Source organism: Varroa jacobsoni, unplaced genomic scaffold (genome assembly GCF_002532875.2).
Source record: "Varroa jacobsoni isolate VJ856 unplaced genomic scaffold, vjacob_1.0 contig00117, whole genome shotgun sequence".
Lineage (NCBI taxonomy): Eukaryota > Metazoa > Arthropoda > Arachnida > Mesostigmata > Varroidae > Varroa > Varroa jacobsoni.
The window spans coordinates 206,871-231,056 of NW_019214410.1; positions in this window are offsets into that span (position 1 = coordinate 206,871).

Here is a 24,186-nt window from a genome sequence, read left to right on the forward strand (position 1 = left end):
TAAATACTTCCTAAAAGGATACATTCTGGTTATTATTTTGCAATGAAATTAGGCAGATAGGGATTTCCACTGAGCGTAACAATACTTAACGCTTTTTCTCTACACACGTTTATCTATATGAGTCCGGTTTTCCATGCTGCGTCATGTGTCAACATTTGTCTATAATGTGCATGCATTTACATACATGTGATGCGAAACATAGAACAAGAGCAGGCTGGAGATCCCAGACACAGTAGACATGAATTACATTAATATTAAATGAAATGTTCCACTAATTGGGGAACAATAAAAACTAAAGTTTTTCGCTGATATTTTGCCGTCACTGTATAAAAAGTGCGCGAGTCTTTATCGCGTTTATCTACATGCGCATGAAACGTAAATAAAAATGAACTTTTTATTTATTTATCTATTATTATATGCGTGATGAAGTTTGAACAACTTTATCACGCATACGATTTGGAATAGCTATTTAAATAAGCTACTGAAGTGGCACGGAAGACTACGTTATCTAAACCTAAGAGAAGGAGGTACAATATTATCACATTCTTTTGTATTTTCGAGCAGTTACTCTTGGTGAATATCTGAGGAAACTCAGTATCGAAAACGAAATCTTGAACTTTGCATTTCAGTAATTTGTGTCTTTCTGTAGAGGGTATCTAAATAATAGCGATATTATTTCTCTATATACACGTTTGCCAAGTTAGCACAATTCCCATATAACAAATGGGCAACATAATTCCCGCATAAAACTGTGCTCGCTCGTCGCAAAGGTCATGAGTTTCACATTTATTTGGTTGTTCAAATCGTGTATCAATTGGTCACACCTTCACCATGTTGGCGAACGCTACCAGAGAAACGGCTTTCTCACACCTTTTGCCGCTCTCGGTAAAACACGTTCATGTAGAAACATTTGGAGTTTCGACATTAATATGTTCCCACAATTTAATCGATTATTTAGGAATTTTTATGCTCGACTGTGGATATATGAAAACCAATCAGCTCAAAAAGCTTTTGTACAATTATAACGGGACACAGTTGCAGTAGTGGCTTTTTGCCTAATTCAGTCGTAGTTCAATTTACGTAAAGGAATGATTTCTGTAGAGTAACGTTTAAAATAAGGCTACGATATACGTCCAACAAGCTTTGACGGCAACACAGCTGTGGTTGATACAGATATTAATCTTTCCTACCCGTGTGGGGGATCCAGATTGAGGGACGATGCTACCTACTGGATGCGCAACTAGACAGGGGCTGCCAGACGCCATAGTGTTACGCTATTTATATGCACTTTCATATATTTTTACAAATGTTGTTCAGGTGCTGATACCAATCAATCCAATTTTGACAAGCGTGTTCTATGATGGGAACAAAGGACCAGTCGCTATGTATTAGCTGGGTTGCTCTGTTTACAGTAGGTCGAAAGTAAAGATCTATTAGAAAAAAGCCATTGCAGTTCTTTAATACTAACGCTACCAATTCGTATTTATGATCGAACGTACATTTAATAGTTAGCGCTTTAAAACCTAGCTTTAAGTTGAGAGTCATTTTAAATTATTTATGGCTTATCTAATAATCGTTACGTGACGTTTTATGCAACGGAGGAGAAGAGGCTGTACTTAGTGTGCTATCGTCTAGTATTCTTTGATAATAGTGTCCTTCAAAAATGTTGGAGTCGTTATTGTGACCGATATAAGTTGAATTGGATATATGCGCGGATCATACACTGGTTGGCTGTGTTTACCGTGACAATGATCCTGGAGGGATGATGTGTTTCCTTTGGCGATATTTCTACGAGGTCACTGGTAATCAGATCCTGACACACTAGTCTTTAATTGTACCATTATCCCGATACGTTCGGTCACGGTATACTTTCTTGATCTTGCCGTAGGTCAAGAAACCCGTACTAAAGCTTTAGAAACGGCCCATTGTTCTGGTGGTTTGGATCCTCTGATTTATCGTACTTCGCCGTTTCTATCAGCCACATATAACGTCAACGATACTCCTTCTGGCTTTCATGTTTTTGATTATCAACGTTTCGGTTCTTCCTGCATTACCCATTGTGCGCTTTTGATATTTATTTAACTTTAAATAGCTATTTAACGTTGAGCTGTTGATACCTTTGCAGTTTTGATGGCTGATCCTTAACAGTTGGTATCAACGTTAATTCGTTCTTAGCATGCCTGTTTTTGATCGTATGTGCAGCCTTTGCTCTTCTTAAACCGTTATGGAATGAGGGTTTTGTACGTGGTATTAAACTATTCAAGAAAGTACCTCGTATTGACTTGGTCGGAGTCACTTTATATGATTCGCCAACATGCAAAGGAGATAGGAACTGTTGCAAGATAGTCTTTCCTTTCCTACATTACGGGGAATCTTTGCTATGCCCGAAAATCCTGTAAATGCGTTAAATAATAGTCGCTTATTAGGGGAAGGTATGTTCACAGCCCTACGTGCAAGATTCAGTATGTTCTTCATTGCTTCTTACATATATTTGGTCTAGGCACTAGATCTAGCGTGTGTGATTGAGTTAACGAGTGGCGTCAATTCAACGGTTATTGTGTGAAGTGCGGTTTGCAATTTAAATTAGTGTAAACAAACGAATGGCATGAAATTAATCGCTCAAAATGATGAAAAGGACGGAGTTGTTGATGGGATTGAAGCATGGGATTACAAAGTGAAGAATTTCTCACCGGACATGGGCTTAAATTGATTACGTATTGAAATTAATAAGTGACAAAATTGGACCCATGTGTTGCACGAAGATAGCTCTAGCTCTCCTGAGTTGACTGATGTTCTTGATGCCATTAATCTGCCTACTAAAACTCGCTGAGAGTTTCCATTGAAAAGACGTCTAATCCGCTTAATGAGATTTAGGCATTCATAGGATGGGTGGATTCGTCAACAGCATAAGCTCTCGGGTAACTCCCGGCGGTGCGATCATCGAAGAAATACAGGTTCCTGATCTGTCAGTGGAGAACATTGGAAGCGACGGTTTGATGTATATTAGTGAACAATTAACTCAGAGCCTTCGCGGGCTGTCCTTTTTGACAATACGCTGATGGGACTAACTAGCTCTACTTCATGAACGGGCCTATCGGCCCAACATACGCAGGACCTACTATAGACCGCTTAAGCAATGATTAGGGGATAATGTTTAGAACCACAATGATTCGCTAACTACAGAACAAGTTGCGCCATCCTCGAGGCTCTGCTACGTAAAATCTGTAACAGCAAAAAAAAAAAAAGGAACAGCTTTAGGCTCGATCCGCTTGTGGACTCTTTAGATCGACTGCAAACGTGGTGTCTTATACGTTCTTGTGGCCCTTTCAACTTTATTGTACTCTAACTCATGTGAGAGCATTCGAAGTTAATTTTTCGACGATAGGTTTACCGAGTTTTCTGCTCACAAGAAAACATGCACCAAAACATTACTGACTGTGATGAAATAAGTAGGTAAATGGGTGAAGTATTACTACCACAACTTGTCGATTAGCGGAAAGACATTGGTGAACATCAGCGCTATGAATCTGAGTTGAGCGATAAGTGTGGGCCAAATTCGACCTTCGTAACGCAAGATAGCGTAAAGTGGTAAAAAAAAAGCGCCAATTATTTTGCTAATGAAATTGCATGCAAATATATATAAAGTAGGTGCCTGATGTGGGACTTGATAGCTATAATAAATTATATAAAATATAAAAAGCTATAATGAATAAAATGAAAAGCAAAAGACCGAGTCCCTATGAGAGCTAATATTGGTAGAAGATGGATGGTTTACTTAAAATAATTGTTATCAACGGGCTGTATGGTTAGTCTGACGTTCAAACCGGCCTTCGGCTTGTGCTTGGATCGTTAAACGTTAACCTCATTATAATTAATTTCAATTTATTCAAATAAGTGACTTCAAATGAATCAACGCTCTGTTACTCAATCGCGTATTATCGCCGATGGATATTTCTTAGCAACTAATTTCATGGGGTATTATAGATTAATCTAAAACCCCGCAAAGGGAAGTGCATCACTATGATTTAATACGTTGTGAATTGTAAACATGATCGGGAATTTGCCCCCTACGCTAGTGAGGTTACACCTGACTAAATTCGACTTAATCGGACGGCCTGCATTGGATAAATTCGGCTCATAAATAGTGGCCAATAAATCAGCTCCTGCGGGTCAGCGACGTTTGCCCTAACCACCATGAGCGGTTCAGAGCTATGGCTAGTTGAGCATAGACTAATTGATGCTAAGCTACGTTACAGCTTGTGGTTTCCAATGTGTATACTGGATAATAAGCAGTAATATTAGTGTATTTTTCGTATTAACTAGGCATAAAAAGTCACAGAGTTTGTTGTAAAAATACTGATTAACAAACATTTACATATCTTTAAAAAAATGTACTTATTTTAGTACAGTGTAAGAGAAATGGCGTTAATATTTATCTAGTCCGGTGGTCCTCAGTTATGTTGATGGTCGGTTAGTTTGTAAAAAGGTAAAGATACCGATGTACAGTATTTAAAAGGCACTGAGGGTGAGGATACGCAAACGTTGTCTACGCAATCTTCAATCGCGATAGAAAATGATAATCAGGCTAAAAAGGGAGAAAGGCCTCTATTAAAAATATGTCATCTCGACGTGGCAAGACTCTTAGAAAATGGCCGTTTTTACTACACAGCTTTACGTGACCTTCAAAATGTAATGGAATTGAGTAACTCAATCCTACGGCTGGTACTCGAGTACAGGCTGTAGATTCTTGCTGCTGATGGTAAAAAAATAGTGGGCCATATAAGCTTATATTAAAGCACACCTGTATCTTTAATAGTTATGCACTTCTAATGTTTTCGTTTCGCCATGCTTTAATAAGCAGCTATAATTTCTGCCAGATTATTTTCCTCTGACTCTCAGCCAGCCAGCCAGCCACCCAAACAGGCACACCACGCAATTCCGTGGACCTTGCTACTTATGCGGGTTTGAGAAATATAGCGATGTTCTTTTGTAGCAGGAGCGAAGGCAGTGCAAGGTTCTGCTGAAAACGTCGCTACGGTGCGCGGGTATAAGCCAGTCAGTGGAGGCGGTCGACCTGCCAAAGGAGGACAGCAGCAGAACCGCTGTCTCGGCCTCCTTTGTTGATTATTATATATGAGCCGTTCTCAAGACCTTGCACGGGAATAATTGGGCTGTTAGTCGCGATTATGTTGCTCCTTCGCCCGCGATTAACAGCGTCGGCCAGCGTCTATGAAGGCAGAAACGCTTATTTTTGTTTGATTCTCACCTTTTTCCTTTTTTTCTTCTGTGTTATTTTGCTCTCTCTCTTTCCCGCGTAAGCGGACGGCCGCTTAGGACCCTGGTCATGCACGAAAAAGGCCGCTCGTGCCATTTACCCTGATTGCATCATAATGCTTAATGAGCAATACAGTGTCACAAATAGTAGCAGCTATTTGGCTACTCTTTGAAGTTTGAAGATGCACTGCTGTGCTCGAGGTGTAACCTTTACTATAAACAAGCTTCTGTTCTCTCCTTCGCAATGGAGTACAGACACGTGAGCTAGATATTCGAAAATAAAGAGAGGCACACCACATAAGCGGTTTTGTTGGTTTGAGATTTTGATGCAAAAGTCTTGTTGCTTCTAGTACATGACTGTACATTTTGAAGAAATAACTTGTTTTCTGTACGCTCTATGTGTGGCATGCTATGTTCATAATAAGTCCGGCTACTACAGCGTTACAGTCCTGCTACGAGTAACTACGTGGCCAAACAATGGCGATATTTGTATCTGTATAACTTAGCCAAGTTCTGGTAACGTTGATCTGTTCAGACCCATCTGGTTTGATGGATTTAACTTTCGTTTGAGCTCACTGACTCGGCGATCCTTCATGGAATAGTTCATGCTTATATACTAGCTTCGCATATCAACCTATATATCGTTGTCCTCCTTCCTCCCTTTCCCAATAACCTCACACGTTTATAAAACACATATAAAAAAAAAACATAATAAAGTGATCTGCAATAAAAAGTATAAAGCCGCCCATTGAACACTTATATAAATATGCATTTAGATAAAAAAATTAATACGGCCCTTCCCAGTGAATTAAACTATGCGTTCCTAGTTCAATTTTCTAATTGACTTTCCGAGTAAACATAGTGGAGTTTTTTTTTTTGAGTAATTTGGTAGCCCAAAACTTGCTTACTTCGAAACATCGTTTTGAACACGAATTCGTTATAGCTGTATTTGCCATTCGCTCTAGCGTCACAATCTATGGTCTGCCGTAGCCGTCGGTGGATCGTAGTCTTACTATTATCACCAACCATGGTAGTACTCGTTCAGAACCTGGCTTAGGTACCCCCTTTCCAGTATAATGATTTAACGCTAAACTTATCCTCAGTACAAAATACTAATTTAAACCTTGTTCAAGAGTCAGGATACATACGCACGTAAAATGCTGAAAACGAAGGCTTCCAATGTATCTTGAAAGCAGTAGGGTCTAGGGAGACGATGTGAGGGTATAAAATATTTACGACACGACTTGTAGCAGTGTCAGCCATGTTCTAGCTGTTACCGGTTTGAAAATCTCGGCTTTTCTGTGAAAAGCAAACTTCGAACCCCGTCTCATTTAAAAAGTCTCTTCAGCATAGTAGATTCTTATGCCCTCCTTAATTCTGAGGTTAGTGGTCTTAATTCATTCGAAGCTGTCTGCGAATTTTGGATCGTCACCGTTTTTCTACATCCACCGCAGGACCTTCATTATCGTATCGGTAACTTTTCTCGTGCTTCGTACAATAACCATAATAAGTCAGGTCTTGTATAAAGTCAAAATGTTTCATTAGTTCCATATCGATTTCTTTTTAACAAAAACAAAAGAAAAAGAGAAACTTTTTAGCATTCACTTTTTCAACATTGGTTATATATTCCAAATAGGCATAAGGTATATTTTTTCTAGATTTGCATTCCAAAATATTCAGAGTCAAAAAGTACTGCTTCGAGGTTTGAAAAGGTGTAATATTTTAGCAATTCAGTCATAGACATAGATCATATGGCTCCCATATGCCTATACAAGACACAATAACATGCTAAATTCAATTTAAGCCATCGCCGGGGTGCATTTCGTTAACCAAATATTTAATAAACTGTTTAATAAATTCTGAGTTGAGTTGAACGGGGATTACAACGTCTTTTATTCAAGGGACTTTTTGTATTTCTAACTTTTCATCTGGCCTTCGGATCGAGTTCAAACGCAAGACGAATTGGAAGGCTTCTTCTATTGAAATCGTCTATACCAAGCATATTGCACTTAAACCAATGTCACCTTGTCAGGTAGGATTCTGCATTGAAGTCGACGGTAGACACGAATATATCATTGCACTAATCCTGCATAAACATCTATTGTGAAAGTATCTGCTATACAATTTATCCACACGGAACTTGCGTATAACTTATACGTAAACATAATAATATCGACACAATGTTTCGTAGCATTTTCTAATAAAAGACATAACGAACGTTGGTAGTGCAAAGCGCCTAGGTAGAGAGTAGTCGATAAAAATTATGAAGCAAACAAAATAGGTGTACTCCTAGGTTATTTTTTCATAAGAACAACAAATCGAAATTCAAATCTAATTTAAGTTCCAATGATTTCTAATGAAAAATAGAATCTCTTTTTTTTTTGCAGCAGCAGCAGCAATTTTTACAGAGCTTGCGAAGGACTGAGCACAAAAAAAAATATCAAGTGAGATATTTAAACAAGTATTTTTCTAGTGAAAAATGATAATGCCCTTTAACTATTTACCTAACAATAGATAGTTTTATCCTGGATCAATTTGTTGAGGCATTTCTAACTCACTTAAACACAACAATTGTCTGTTTGCTGATTGATAATTTTAACTGGCTGCAATATATGCGAGCAAACAAATGTTTCTGGATACTGATTGATCCCAGCACAACAGTACTCACCAGTGGCTCCTTGCAGGATTATTGCAAATTTTCAAAAGTTAATGGTAACTATGATTTATCTGTAATATACATTAGGTCAGCAAAAGTATCTGTCCTTCTTGATAGCGGCCCGAGGTAAAACTAATCGCTATGCGCTACATTTAAAAACCTAACATATTAGAAGGCCAGCTGCAATTTGACTATGTCGGTGTACAGGGTCAGGTGCATGAGTTGTTACCTGTGTATGCATTAGGACATATAAACGTCACTAAAAGAAGCAAGCATGCCTTATTTATATTGGATATTTGTCAAACATCTTGAAATACATACACTAAATGGCCGCTCTTTGTGCTTTACCCATCTGACGATCGCAAGCCCGTTTCACTCCAAGCCTTTCTTCAAAAGCACGCAAGCGATACAAAGCAACGCGAGCAAACGCCATTGTATGCAATACATTATGAAAACCAAGCAAAAAAAAAACGGAGAACCTTATTCAAGTTCTCCATTACCCCCCAAAAATATTATTGCCACATTTTCCATAAACAACCTATCCTACCTAAAGATTCCGAAAACGTTATAAAACAGTATGCTGTACGAAAGCTTAATGGTAATCCCTTTTTTATACCATGAACTATTAAGAAGTAGACTGTACGCTTCCTCCGGTTGAAGCCGCCGAGCTTACTTCTAACCGGAAGAGCCGAGCCAGAGTTGACTGAATCAATGACGCAAACTGATGTAAAAGACCTTTCCATTACTCGTGTCCGGCTCGGAGCTGAAATTATCCATTCACACGCACGTAGATGGCAGATTAATAAAAATAACACATAAACAGAACACATTAAACTGTCGGGCTAATTATATTGTATTGTCTTTCGCAGCAAAAGTGAGATGCTGCTATGACCGCGCATGTCCAATACTGGTGTGCCAATACATTTGCAATATGTCTACATTACCAATCTGCACTCTCAGTCGTACTACACCTGACCTTTGTATTCTGTTCGCGACGTTCCAGATTTCCGGTGTAACCTCGGAAATGATAAGTTGTCGTCTACAAATTTTCTGATAACTTGGTATCTGATAACGTCACTGCAAACCTCGACCTTCCGTCTTGAAGTAGCTTAATTGCTTGCATCTCAAAAAATACATAGATGGCAACATATTCTGAACACTCGTACGCTACACATGTTTAAACCAGCAGTAGCTAGACAGCTAGGATTGCATGACAAAAACAGGTTGTAACGCAAACACCGTGTTAAATTGGTGTTTTATGATGTACTGAAAGACGAATTAAGTTAGGCTTGTAATCGAACTACGTGACTAGTAAATCTGTCGCAAGTATTATGTACTTAGTAAAGTACTGATCAAGTTAGAGTAGACCCAATTCCAAAAAGAATTGCGTGACAGTAAGGACAAGAGCCGAGTGAAGGGAGTGGGCCAAAATTTACTAAATGTCATCACTGGAGACAACCGGTGCCATGAAAAAGAAAGAAAATACGTTTATTCGTTAAAAACTCTTCTATTATATGACCAGAGGGTACGCACGGTAGTCTATTCGTTTTCTAGAAAACATGCATTTAAAAGAAATGTTTTTTTTTTTTGTTAGGGAAAGGGCTGTTATTATGGTTAAAGATACTTCTTAATCATTGGCTGCTAGACTAGGCCTGTCAACAACATCATGTGGCTTCGTATGCCCCATGCTATACAAAGTTCTGTATCACAGTGAGGAGCCGCCTTGTGAAAAAGCCAAATGATCACACATTTAGGGTTGCATCTTCTTCGGGAAATGAGGAGACGCAATAACAATGTGTTCGCCGTCCTTTAAAGCCGACCTGGCTGAAGCCTGTATAACCATCGTAGTAAGTAATTTATTTTGGTATAAAGTATCTATTAGATAGTACTGTCTGATCTATGCCCGTAACATTTCATAACGTGACGCGCGTGGTTTTGTCCTAACGACACGTTATGCCACCGAAGTCGCCAAATCTTTTTTTCGAGGGCAACTACGTGACGTTGTTGAAACTAACGACATATTGTACGAGTGGAACAACGGAGCTATGATGCCTCAATATAAGGTAACATACATACACATATATAGACACGTGCCTACTGAACCGAGTTGTTCTCTGAGGCCACTTACATAAAATTAGCCTCAGCGATATACGGCATCCTAGATTCTCGGAATACATTGGCATGAGCTTAGCCTGATTCACATAGGCCCTCAGGATGATCGTGTAATATAATTCAACGTAACGACTTTTATCGAATGTTTACTGCTAAAAATGTATCTTTGGTGCAGATGAAACTATACTTAAAGGGCGCGCTGGTTATGTCGCTTTCTGGCTGAAACAGCAAAAATTTGAGAAAATGCGAAACATACTTGGCTTAGAAATATCGTGAACTATGTTGAATCTCTGGACCGTGTACATCTAACAAGTTTGCTAGCATAGATCCAAGTTATGAATTTTTTTCTCGTTCCCACATAGCTTCTGTCCGAGATGTATGATGGCACAAGTTCTAATTAGTTGATTTTAAACTTATTGTTAACTTATATCTTATTGTTCTATATATTTGACGTGAACCCATTTAATGCGCTTATGCATAACGTGTGTGTGTGTGTGTGTTAGTACTATTCGAAGTTCTTCGAAAAAGCTAATCTAGACAGTACGTATGTAAATTCATTACAGAGCATTGAAAAACGTCTTCTTAAAACCGCTGACTATTTTCTAATCGCATTAATACGAGGTTTGTTAAAATTCTATCGAAACAGAGTGCTCGCTAGTCTTTAGCTAAGATCCAGTCTCTGTTATTATTAAATCGGTATATATTCATATGCGCACGTAACTCTATTATATTTTCGTGAGTAACTGATAGAGCTATTTGATTTTCTAGGCTATTTTTTGATTTTCTAGGATAATTTTAATTATTTTAGCAGCTTTCTCAAGCCATGTTACGGTACCAAAGTTTCAGGGTTAGCATAACTTAGACTCGGTAATTTATTGACTCTTTTTACATTTACATGGTTGTGCTACTGTAGTCGGAACTTCTCGTTAGGGTTCGATCTGCCTCAACCGAAAGAGGAGAAAATGAAGTTAGGCAAACCGTATTTTCATCACATTTTGTCTAAACGTTGCATAATGATTAGGGTTCGTTTTTACGATCCAGTTTTTATAAGCCCTATCTGCAATCTGTTTATTTTGTCTGCTAAAACCAGTGGCTGTTACTTGGAGCTGGTGTATTCCAATGTGCGGACGCACGTACATTTATCTTACTTAGACGGTTATGCTTCCAGTTGAAACAGACAAGAGATCGCTGCTTGAAGAAATTTCGCTGTTGATACACCCTGCATAACCTTTGTAATATTGAAATATCCCACGGCGAAATGGTGATGTTAAGACGTGCCCAAACGCCATCTGAACTGTCATTCCATCGAATAATCAGACGTGAAATAAGGTGGTATTGCCTACGACGAAAGGTTTCAGGCGCATAAAAGACGGAAGACATGAATACAGGAATAGAGCTGTGGCTCTTTATCAGCTCTACCGACCTGATTCACGAACTTTGAATGAAGCTCTAGCTGCCAGGTCCAACAACTATGGATGATACAAGATCAACGTGTGGGCCATCTAGGAGGCCTGCTTTCACCTATCTCGTTTTGACTTATAGCGGTGCTTATCGCTATAAGATCTATTTCTATCGAATCAGCTCCTCGCTACATATACTGACGGACTGTTTTGATTTCGATAAAAAGAAGATAAATTACATTGAGTGGTGACAGATTCGCTTTCAGATTATAATGAAGTCTAATCGACGTGCCGAGATCAACGCGCAGGGAAATTATTACAATTGTACTTAAGTTCAAATGTGAAATCTTTAGATATGGTATATTTGCTTAAACCAACACCGATTGATCACACTTTTGCGCTTTTTATATATCTACACTGAGCTTTGGAATGATATGATTAAGTGAATACTGTAACATAGTTAGCTTTCTGGCCTGATTTAAATACATATGATTTAACCTTTCAGACGGAAACGTGACATAGCAAACTAAGCTTTTTTTTTTTTTTTGGAGATTGAGGGCAAATGCATTATGCAGACCAGACATCCCTAAATTGTGCTTTGTCTGGTACTGTGGGACTCTCACCCACTAAACCCTGGACCTTTTCATGAGCTTGGGTCATGCTTCGGGATATATTTGATATTATTTACAGCAAACTAGACTTACTGTCAGTGCAAGTGTCCCTTACTTATACTAATGTAATTGTCTTCCGAGTATCGTGTCACGAGTAGGCTTCCAAGATGCATTTCAGGCAGCCTTGTGTAGCCGCCAATTGGTCAAGGTACAATTCTACGCAAAAAGGAATCGAGGTCCGTTTAAGTTTGAGAAAAGGCGAGTCTCTAGAATCTAGCAATAATTAAACTTTAACAATTTCTCTCTTTTAACGCGTTTTGTCCTTGATGAAGGTCGTCGGTGCGGTTATGCGATCGGTCCTTGATTTCCCTAAAAATCAGAGGAGTAATTAACGGAAGCATATTGTTATTTTCGAAAACTACATGCCTAAGCACTAATACATTAATTACCGACAGGGCAGGTTGCAGCCATTGGAATAAAACGAAAGATTTCCTAAATCGATGCTTTAAATAGATGTTTCCTGTTTTCTTTTTAACCAGCGCTTACGGAAAGAAGAATGTAACGGGGTGGCTCAGATCATATGATTTGGTGTGACATAAAACACGTGTGCAATAGCTTGAAACAGCAAAATGCGTTAATACGATTAATGAATGCATTTTCGATTACGACAGAAACGATGTATACCTACAACGAGCTATACATGCGCATTAATACCGAAGAAAAAATAGCTGAATGCTTGGTAACTTTTCGTGAATCGTTTTTTAATTACTAATTGATGGCTGCTTGCTTTCCTTTTTTCCTTATTTAACCTATTATTAGAATGGAGTTTTCGATTTGTTCAAGCTAGCTTCTCAGATTAGTTGGATCGAATACGGGAAATTTAACTTTATGCCGACGCTGTACCACTTAAATGTAAGCACGCAGTCGTGACATATAAAATCTGTTCTAATTAGTGTTCATATTTCGTTTCATCGAACGCAATCGACCGTCTGCTAAAAATGTAAACATCGATAAACATGCCATCGATTTGGCCTTACAAGTGCCTTCGAGACAGAAATAGGCAATATGTGTAATAATTTTACTTGTTTCACAACGCTATCGTGTAAAATATCTGTGGGGACTGCAACGTACGTTTTGCACACTGTGCTTGCTATGTCCGTTGGGCGAAGCTGTACGACACTTTGGTTTTTGTGATATATAAGCGAGCTGCTCTGTTGTCACGATGCTACACAATGGCTTACATAGGCTTGCACGTTGTGAGCTGTCAAACACTGAGAAAACGATTAAAAATATAGAAATAGCCAAAATCCATAGTTTCATTACCATATTATACGCATATAGAAACCATATGTGGTAGTGTCGAACACGAAAATATAATTTGATAGGTGAGGCGAGTCCATATTATTTGAACGTATTGTTTGCGATACGCGTCAGCGTCTTGGGTCATTGGTTATTTACGGTTATCGATTATCGATAGCGGTTCCTAAGCTTTGTTTTGCGATCCCAAATATAATTCAAAAAGTAACGCGCTGATACATCTTCGATTGAGGTTGGACCTTTCTTCACTCATAGGCATTCATGCACAATTTACGCAGTATGTCTCATTCTGTTTTCTGTCTATTTATTCCGTTTGGACATCGTGTTTTCGGCGTACACTATTCAAGGGCCAGACAGACTATGAGACCCTTCGTAGGGTCCATGGTCAGACTATGCTGTAAACTAGACAGTTGAGGAGTTCTAACCAGCGGTTCTAGAAAAACGATCATAGTTGCTATAACGATATAGCACGCTATCGTGCCAATGTTCCTCTAGTCGCGGGCGTAGCGTTTATGCTAGGCACAGAAAATTTGTCAAAAAAAAAAACTCACTCTCACGATCCTGTGTTATGACTCACCTAAATCTGGTTGTTGGAACAGTCACGAATGCGCCGATAGAGAACGACAGACACACGAAAAGTTGTGTAGATAAAATTAGACGTGCAGTATGAATTGTTTTTCTAGGATTTTCGGGTTTGTCAGTTCACGCACCAATTATCAGAAAATTTGAGAGACGATTGAAAAATAAATGCTATGATAACACGTATATATATATGAGACAATGTGATATTCTTCTGTATTTGATAATTTTAAGCAGACTAGTTGCAATAGATACATCTTAAGGAAGATTTAACAGGAACGTACACTGAAATGCATCAATATCTAATGGTTTCACTTGGGATAAGATAGCGGTGTGTAACAAGATTAACCAGTAGTATTTTGATGCTAAATTAGCAAAAACGCTGTTTTCGATGAAAGGCAGACAAAAAAGCTACAGTGACACACACCTATTGTTAAATCTCATGTAGTAATCAAGGTGGATAAAATTTGGAAATCCATACAGAAATTGAACACGTAAATATTTACGCAGTCCATTCTTTGATAAATAACCTCGTCCTTTTTTCTGGGACTTAGACCACTATTACCTTCGTCTCACCTCCTAAAACACAGTAAGACATTGGAAACGCACAAAAACTATACTTGGTGAGCACCAAATGACAGGATGGAAATTAAAGTTATATTCTATAAATTCAGTTGGGATACGTCTTCGGTTCGCAAAACGTCTAAGTGAAATTTGTCTGTGGACGCTACACCTACTTAGTTGTAACGTTAACGTCTTAGCAGACATGTGTAAATGTTTTTTTATGCTTTGGATAGGATCGAAAAAGTATAACAACTGTCAGTCCAGTTTTGCTCACGTCGCCCGTAATACATAGAGTGGTGTTAGCTGAAGTACCTGACCCAGTAGGTTATACTCCTAGTATATAATAAATACGCAGGCATACGACAGTGACGCAATTGAATATAGCGTAAAGGACACGACAAGCGAAAATGTCTATCTAACAATTATCGAGTTTTACAAATAATTTTGCAGGTTTTGCTTATCTAGAAAGTACATATATGGCCGCAGTCGTGCTCATTTTTCTTGCGAGCTAATCTTCGACGTTATTTTAAACTCACTCACATTATTTTCTCCGATGTTATAGACATGAAAAAGTTACTATTGACCTATCAGTCATCGTTCGTCATTGATCATACGTATCATGTACCGCAAGCTCTGGACGATGTTTCAGAAAGCTCAAGTTTTGCCTGACTATACACGCTGATATTCCCTTGTGGTTATCAATCAAGAATAGATTATATCCAAATTAGCGTTTTCTATACTTAAGGTATGCTTTTCAGAGTAATTTGTTCGATAAAGCTACATTAGCACAGTGAACGTTGTCGACCATTCAGCTTAAGCTAAACCATTGATTAGTATCCTTCCGAACCACCACGGAAAGAGAGGCTGCTGTATCACAATCAAAAGCATGTCAACTTAAAATAACTTGAACAAAGATGACTTAATTGAATAGGTGTACGAACATAAAATCGTTCTACTTAAGTTAGGAAGAAAGTTTTATTGCTATGTACCTCGTTGGCATCTGCAGATATCTGAAAAAGATAGTGAGTGGGTTGTTACCTAAGCCGGCTTAGCTATGTCGATGAACGATGGGTTGTGTCAAGCTCGTTTGCTTTTAATCTTTCTTACATATAAACGGACTACTTAGTTCTCATTCAAACTTAATCCCCGAGTCGAACGATGCGTCTCCTTCTGAATGGAAACTCAATGAATGGTATTGATAAAAGCCCTTCGAGCGAGGGCGATAAAAGCGAGGGGACCTGTATGTTTTTTCTTGGAAAGCCCCGTATTAGTTGTCCACTTCCATTTATTTATTTTTTTTTTTGTACCTCTTTGGCTACTATTCGTCCATATATCTAAGTATGGCTCAATTAAGTTGTTCACTTTATTGTACCATTTATGTTTCTTACCTAGTACCTGTGTATACATTATATTATAAAGTGTTAAAGCTGACGCCTGATTTTTGACAAAAATTTTATTACACAGACAAAGCGATAACAACAGACGGTCCATGGGCACCGTGTGAGGAATATGAAAATCTATAACAGATGCACTGCACTTATGTGTGAACAGTAGTGGAAAAAACACTACGGCAAACGGCAGGAAGTTTTCAATCAAGCTCGAGTTCACGAAGTTTCGCAAACCTATAAAGGCAGATCTTTATCTCTATCGAAGTGTGTCGTTATGGGAAACATTGCGTAAAAGTTATTTTCGAAACTGCCAAGATATTATTAGTTCCTCACAGATTTACATAGTCTTACGAAGACCCTACAGATATCAAATCTGGTGTCCATCAGATATCAAACGAGTGCTTCTAGAATACATATAGATCGGCAGGTCTACTGCTACATAATCTCACACGTTTACCTCACACCTAGCAAAAGCAGCCCTTTGTGGGAACATCTCTAGCAGATATATATACTTTTTTTTATGATATGACATATATGAAAATTTTATTACATGACGGATGAGATAGGCACTTCGATTCTACATTCATTTTCTCCTGCTGGTTCGAGAAACCTATCAAACCCGTATTTGGGTTGTCTTACCTTTGTTCGATGTCGACGGAACATTTATGGGGTGTAACGGATAGCGATAAATACTTCTTATGTGTTCTTGTAAATAGAAATCCTACAGGTATAGGGGGTGCTTCATTTCAGCCAAGTGTACTCTTTTGCTATGAAGAACAGAGCCAGAACCAAAGTAGAAATTGGACTACTGCCGACAACTGGATTAGCTTTACCATAAATGCACGCCCGCACATCTCGACGGGCGCTACCCTACTGCACTCTCAAATAAGACGTTAGCTTGTAAGACGGGCACGCGTTTACAAACGGCCTGCTATAGTTATAGTTGAAGTTGTCGTAACTGTAGCGCCAACCTTGACTCATACTGACACTTTAGCCCCTACACGTAATAAAGTTTGTTCCACTATTACTTGCTCATCCGGTCTGCGCCTGTACCGTATTGTAAGCTATTTTTGCATTTTCATTCATATATATTCCTCGGGCAGGATAATAGATACCATTAAATTGAAATTAAATTTATAAAATATATATTTTATATAGTTAGGTGTTGTATAAAGAAAAATGTATGAATGTATTAAATTCTGTCGTTATCTACTTCAATCAGCATAAGTAAACAGGTGTTACGGCTGTGAAAATGACGAAAATTTGCAGGGTCAAATAGGCGTTTCTTCAATCGTCTGTTTGAAGCAGAATTTTGGAAGACGACAACTTCAAGAAGTAGCTCCTAAGCCAATTTAATAATTTCTAGACGAAAAAAGGACTCGTACAAGCTAGGTTTACGAAACAAAATGACAACTATTGATCCTAGGTTTATTGGTAGTAGATACAGACAGCCTCAGCTACAGCACACAAATTCTCAGGTATAGTCGTCGAATACACTAAACTGACAAGTTTGGACAGGAGCCGCTCCATACATTCAAAAATAGGCTTACACAAATCAGCCTAAACGGGGCAAAATCAGTTACCACATTAATAAGGTCCGAAAAGGATTAAAAGCTTGCGGTGCAACATGTTGAAATAAGCAAGCAAACATACGCGACTGCTTTAAAATCAATAATGAGACAACAAAAAACTTCCAGGTGTCACGCTTGAATAAAAAAAAACTCATCCGATGGAAGCATGTGAACGTGCTAAAAGCTAAATTGAGGATAACAATTGCACGTCTGATCAAATTCGTAAAAACTGTATACGATGCCGTATTTAAATGGAATTTGAGATATTGTTTTCAGCCGTATGAAGCTGCCCTCTCGAATATGCTAAAGCTATTACAAGATACTTGCTTCAAAAACAACTTGGCAATCGAGTTTGTGGTACTGCGACGACCATAACACGTGTGTCCAAGTAGAAGAATCACAGATTAGTAAGTGGAACCGGCTAGGGCACTCTTGGGCCTACAAGAGAATCAAGCAAATTTTGCACTTATCGGTATTCACAGATATATAATTTATTTACCAACAAGATAATCGAATAATGAAGCAAGTCAATTGTAGGAGGCAAAAAAACAGGTCGAGAACCCTTAGCTTCACTAAACTGCTGAAGCCAACACTTCTTGGACGCAGTACAACTTAGGCCCTTCCTGCATACATTCACATAGCAATAAACGCAGAAAGGCCTTACCACAGCGCATACAGATATCGCAAATAACAATAAACGAGACACCTGGAATGGAAATTCCGGATACGCCCAATATTCATGAAAATGCAAACATCCTACATATCCCACGATAGTTAATAGCAACAAACAAGATAGATTCTATGCTATCTCTACTCGGACACATCGTATATAATGAGAAAGAGTTATATTAACTAGAGTGCAGAATATTATATGATCTCACTTTCGGAATCCCTATTGAGATTCTATCCCTTTTGAAAATCCTTGGCGTGCACAAGCGTGATCGTCCCGTCCTAAATACACGCTTCCCTCAATAGACTGCCATCTACCGTGTAAAACACTATTCTTTCTCTCGATCACCCTTAAGGAAATACAGGAAGTGTTACAAATGTCTATAAATCTTGCCAAAACCCTGAAATAAATTTGCTCCCTGCGAAAACAATCTGAATATTCATGAGAGGTCACCTGTCCCTTCTTGGTCGGCAAGTGGAGAATTGTTAGGATCTGGAATCTTCTCGATTATTTGGAAAAGGTAGAGAGTTGGAAAGGTAAAAAGTTATATGAAGAATTGCATTTAGAGCTCATTGCCCCAGCTCTGACAGAACATAAAGATTTATAATCTTCACGATTACCCAAGCAGACTGAATAATTGCTACAATGACTGTTCAGATAGTCGCAAGGCAAATACTATGTAACTTCTGTGCTACTAAATTTGCACTTAAGTGGCAGTTAGCTCCTCCTCTAGGAAATAAGCCAGTAATGGACGTTCGAAGCGTAATTACAAAGATGGATTTCTCTGCAGCTAGGACGAGTGGTATATCTTACGTATTTTTTCGAACCTAACACTACATGTTTAACTAACGTGATTGTTTCCGTGCATACCCGCTCTCACAGATCCAAACCGGTCACGATTTCTTCCAAGCTTATACATTTTGCGTCAGTAAAACCTCTCACCGAAGGAAAGGCCGTGGCTTAAGACATGCAGCTAGAGAGATTCTGAAATAATGTTAACTAACATTCCCAGATCTTTGCTTCCATTTCCTTTCTTGAAAAAAAGAATGCGCGAAAGAGTTTTGATTCCAGTGTGTAAGACTCTCGCACTACGGGATAAATACTAAAGTTCAAGTTGCATAATACATCTCTCTCCGTTATAAATCCGTCTGAAGTTCAGAACGATGACGAATCAGAAACAGTTGGTCAAGTAAATTATAGCGAACGATTCAATATTTAGAGTGCTACATCCTTCAAAGCCGTAATGAGTTAATTTAATCTGAGTGATGTTTAAACTTGTCGGAACTCGCACTAACATCGAGGGTGCTTTTTACACACGATAAAAAAGAGGTTAGCGAAGATAATAAATGATACCCACAACAAACGACATTCTATATAACTTTGTTGTGACTGGATCTTGATATGAGATTGCACGATATTCTTTAACGGGTTTGATCTGTGTTAATCAATCCAAATATGCGGCATATGTTGATGTTGATTAACTATAGTGTGTTTCTATGCTTAAGAGGAGTCATTCCCACGACTCATGTTTGGCTGCAGTTCTAGACCGATTTTTGGTTAGCATATAAGATATTCATATACTTTACGGCAGAGAACTCAATGATTGTTAGTGTACTGCCCTTTTTTCCGTTTTCTATTTCAATATGCATCCTAAATTAAGTGCGTACCTAGATTATGTTCGTTTTAACCAGCCATCAAACAATTTTTGACATTGAGAATCAGTGAAATACCCTATACTTATACCCCAAACTTTCACGAGTTATCTCGCCATGTAAGTGATCATAGCATGTTAGAAGTCATCCTAGGAGCAAAGGCGTGTATACGCCATGCTCGTATGTCTCTCATATTTTCGACCATCGAAACCTATCAACAGGATCCTTGCAAAAGAACATTTTCTACTGAACATCCTCGTAGAAGATTTATTGAAACATGCTGTGCATAATGAAGTCGAGCACAGAAGAGCTTTGCAAACATTTCATTAAATTTAATTTGTTGCCATTGTCAGGACACAATCACGACTATCACGTGTACTGTAAGTTGACTAATGGGATGTTTGAGTATACGCGTATGTACACATGCATATACTGCTATGTTGCTACAGCCTTGTTTACAAGACCTTTTAACCTGAACCTAATGTGAATAAATCCTATATATACTATCGTAGGCTTATATATTGGTAAAAATATGAGGAAAGATTAATTTCTTCTCATACAAAACTTCACAAACTGAGCCGCATCTGACGGTTATAGATTACTACAGTAAGTTTCAACCCCCCCCCCCCCCATGAAAACCAGCGCCAGAGTAAATACTACTTTTCTAACAACTATGTTCGATGGTTCCACTCTAAGCAACTTTACAGACCTTCTGCGTAATTGGTCGTCATCATTTTCTGTCTGGTTTGTATTTTGGATTTGGTAGCTCTGGCGAAAAATGTTTGTAATCTCTTTGATTCGTTAAAACATACACTTCTGTCAGCAACGCTTTCTCGCCTTTGGGTAAATAGGAACTATTACAGATGGCTTTTATCTTATCGGTATATACGGATATATATATATATATAAGAACTATACGTGTATATATATAAAGTGTAATAGAACTATGGGAATACGATTAGGCGACGTCATTTATGACAGGATTATGATATCGACAAGCAAGCTACAAAGTCTTACTCCAGGATCTATTCGGTTAGTGTATGGACGTTATTCTGCTTGTCCCTGCTGGCGCTCCTTCAGCTGCTGTCGTCCGCTTATCGTGCATTATTATATTGAATCTCATCATTGAAAAGCTTTAAGTAATGTAGTTCGAGTTGTGCTTGATGTCTATTAATTAGGATTAGTTTCGAGGGCTCGCTTGCAGCATAAGATTCTCTGTATCCACAATATTAAACAGTAGCTAGTGTTGTTAAATTATCTCCCGAGGACCTAGCGGTTAGCGGACAGTTCAGATCATGGATATAATAAAGTGCGAGTTGAAGAGAACTCTGTTTGTTCCGCATGGCCACAAAGGAGTTCCTGTAATAATACAAAGTAAGCCTTTAAAATCAATTAGAAGTAACAAACTTGAAAGATTCCGCTGATTTTAACACTGAATCTAAGGAATCATTATTAATACGAAAAACAAGTTGGAGAAAAAACGTCCCTTGTGAGCCTCTGTATCTGATAATAAATAAACATGATTAAAAGAGTAACAACTCCACTATGTTGTGCAAGTAAATAAGGAAGTATGGCGAAGTGAACGGAATAAGCTGCTCCTAGTGATATATTCACTGACCGAAAACAACGAGCTGTTACCAACAGTCACTTGATATAAATATGTGCAGCCGCTGAAATACATGGCGGGTAATTTTCTCTATAGACTCACACCAGAACCAAGGTACTCAAGAAGAATACTCTGCTCAGTTAATTAACGAGCACTTCTCAAGCAGCACCCTTGTCCCGACCGGAGCAGCTCTATTATGTAAAACATGTACATATAACACATGTAAGCTAAATGTTATCTTGGGCGCTCTTAGTGTTATTTGTTAGTGGTCGTTGTGATTTGCCCTTTTCTTTGATAGCGCCGACGGGCAAAATTGTCCGGCCGACTCTGCATCTGGCATAGTTCGTCATCATATTGCCTGTCGGGCTAAATGCAATTTTGGATTATTCATTTACTTTTTAGGTCTATAGAAATCAGTGAAAATACGTTTTGCCGCCTTGCATAAACCGTTATGGGGTTAGCTATGTATGACTGGCCCACGCCCGAAGCATTAGTCAACTCTATATTATTTCTAATTTAATTATTCCGTCAGCTTGACCCATTTGCCTGTGCCCTCTGACTACATACTATTTTTAGATAAGTAATCACTACGTGAATGTGTCTGGCTAGGGATCGCGTATCAGCATTTTTGCTCTGATAACGACATACTTACACGTGTTTTCTTTTAGCGGGTGCAATATTCTGTCGGTTTCAAAAAAGATCAATGGCAAGTTTTCGAATGCCGTCTAACTATTCTACTGAGTCGGCGGCAAGCTAAATTAACTTATCTATATTTTGCTTGTTTTTTGGCCTAGCAAACTGGGTCTACAGTTTTCGTTATTTGTCGATTCGTATCTAATTCTAATGATTATGCTGCTACGAATAACTTACCGAAACTTTTTTTCGTATTGCTAAAATGTTTCTTTTGCTTTAAAGCCAACGAGGTTAAAAATACATTCTCTACGGTTAAACATCTGACACGCTCTTTATTTTGAGATAGCATGTTATAGTTGGGTTGAAATTATTTTCTTTTCATTCGAGATGAGCTCTCCAGTCGTAGAAAATGTATTGTTAAGTCAATTTCTTCCTCTGAGGACGCACTAAGTCGCAAATTGAATTGATACAAATATTTGCTATCAAATCTGTATATTATTTATTTTATATTACAAAAAGGATATTTTTAAATAAACCAACTTGGACAAAGTATCACTACTGTTCGATGCTTAGGGGATATTATAGCATTGGATAAATACGGGGAAAACGCATTACACCCTTGAACGAGCTACGTCTTCTTGTAATACACATGGACAAAGCAGTAAAATCTGTCCCGCAGTGGTATCATACGATAACATGAGCGTTTTATGTAGGCGTTAAAAAAATTAGGACATGTATGAGCTATTCCAAGAACCACTCATCGCAACACCAGGGCAACGCCCAATTTAATTGTGAAGCTATGATCGTATTCAAAACTCTAGAAAAATTGAAAAAATGGCCCTAGAGATGCAAGACAAAGACTAGTTTTGTTCTCATGGGAATCGCCTGATCAATCCGTGCAAACCAATCTGAGTCAAAATCCAACAGCACGCCAGTAAATGGAAGTTTTCTGTCATATAAGAGCAATTTTCTGCGGCGACTCCCCCACCATCACTGACCTGACATTCTACGAGGAAGAATTACAACGAATTTTAGCAGAAGTTTAATAACCGATAATGAAATCAGGAACTATAAGTCCGTAGTGTATATTTGTGTGTATTACTTAAAGTACATGTTCTTATCCTTAGTTGCTTGAGGTAACCTTTGGTTGGTGATTCGGCAACGAGGTTTCGTGAAGTCGAACTTGATAAGTTACTGGACTGGAGTATTGAATCAGCTTTGACGGCCTTGTTCTAACCATGATCTGTATTATTATTATCTGTGTCGTTTCAATTTGTAAAGTAAGCAACGTATACCTTAAGATGCTACTTCATAAATTAACCTCTTTCGTTGTTGCCCTACGGGTGTCGCACATTGCCGAAAAGGAATTATATACAATGTAATCCTCAAAACGCTAGACAATTGCTAAGGTAGACATCTAAAGCACAAACCCAGCTTAGTCGCCCATATAAAACTGGGTATAGCCAGAGTCAGGTTCAGTGGCTTGCTTGCTTTCCTTATCAAAATAGTATCAATTCAAAGCCAGAAATACCAGTTGAAAAATTATTGGTAACAGGTAATTACAAGTCGCTAGGCTTTTTGGCCCTAGGCCAGTGTCGAGCCTGGGTCCCTGAAGGCTTCCGGCTTCAAAGTGTTCTTGAATATCAGTACGGAAGCCATAAAGCATTAAACCCTAGCCGTCGAGCCACTCACGTCCCATATAAGTCCCTTCAGAATTGCTGTAGGCTGCTCGTGTATCCGTACATTACCTCTACCTCGATGGTGTTTTTGTCATTTATGATTGTACTATTTCGCAATTTGTCTAGGATTCCTATACGTTATCGACAGAACAGCTGTTTGCAGCCCCCTTCCCAGCCTGATGATCCACCGGCAGGTAATTATCAAAATGTTACGGCTGTTATTTCACTGCTGCATAATACATAATTAGAATTCGTCATTACAATTTTCTAGGACAACGGCCTCGAAAGATGAATCACAAAATTACCCCTTTGTGAGGTAATAAAAAGGTTGCAAAATCTGCGGCATTAGAACTTAGAAAATAAACAATCATAGTTGCTACATCAGGATGATGAGCTGATGCCATGTGATTAAAAGCCAAACAAAATCAATTTGTTTGTGAATTTGCTTGGGGGAATGTAAAATTCTTTTACTAA